The sequence below is a fragment of the Corvus brachyrhynchos genome, unplaced genomic scaffold (genome assembly GCF_000691975.1).
Source record: "Corvus brachyrhynchos isolate BGI_N302 unplaced genomic scaffold, ASM69197v1 scaffold466, whole genome shotgun sequence".
Lineage (NCBI taxonomy): Eukaryota > Metazoa > Chordata > Aves > Passeriformes > Corvidae > Corvus > Corvus brachyrhynchos.
Window position 1 is genome coordinate 2,390,151 of NW_008238635.1, and position 473 is coordinate 2,390,623.

A 473-nucleotide genomic window follows, 5' to 3' on the forward strand; every position below is an offset into this window, starting at 1 on the left:
CGGCCCCGACCCCCCCGACGGCTGCCGGACGGACAGCGAGGAGGCCAGACCCCGCAGCCCCCACTTGCAGGGGCACCGGGACCCCAGGACTCGCGGCCACAGAACTCCCCGTGCTGCCCCGCAGCCAGAGGCAAGGGCTAGGAAGGGGATGTGTGTGGCCAGCAGTGGCCCCAATAACGAGGACTCGGGTGGTGCCACGAAGCAAACGGGGGCCATTTGCCCCCCACCACCGGGAAGAACCAGCAGCCGGGAAGATGGGGAACCCCATCGGCATCTCGGGGGCAGCAAGGGAGTGGGAGACACTGCTCGTCCCCCGCAGCAGCCCAGTGAGCCCCCGGAGCCTTCCCTGCAGCTGAGGACCAGCACCCCCATTCCAGGCACCCACGTCCCTGCTCCCCCTCCTACCAAGAAGGCCTGCTCCCAGGTGCCTTGCAGGAAAGCGCTGCTCTCCAGCAGCAGCCCCCAGGCGTCGC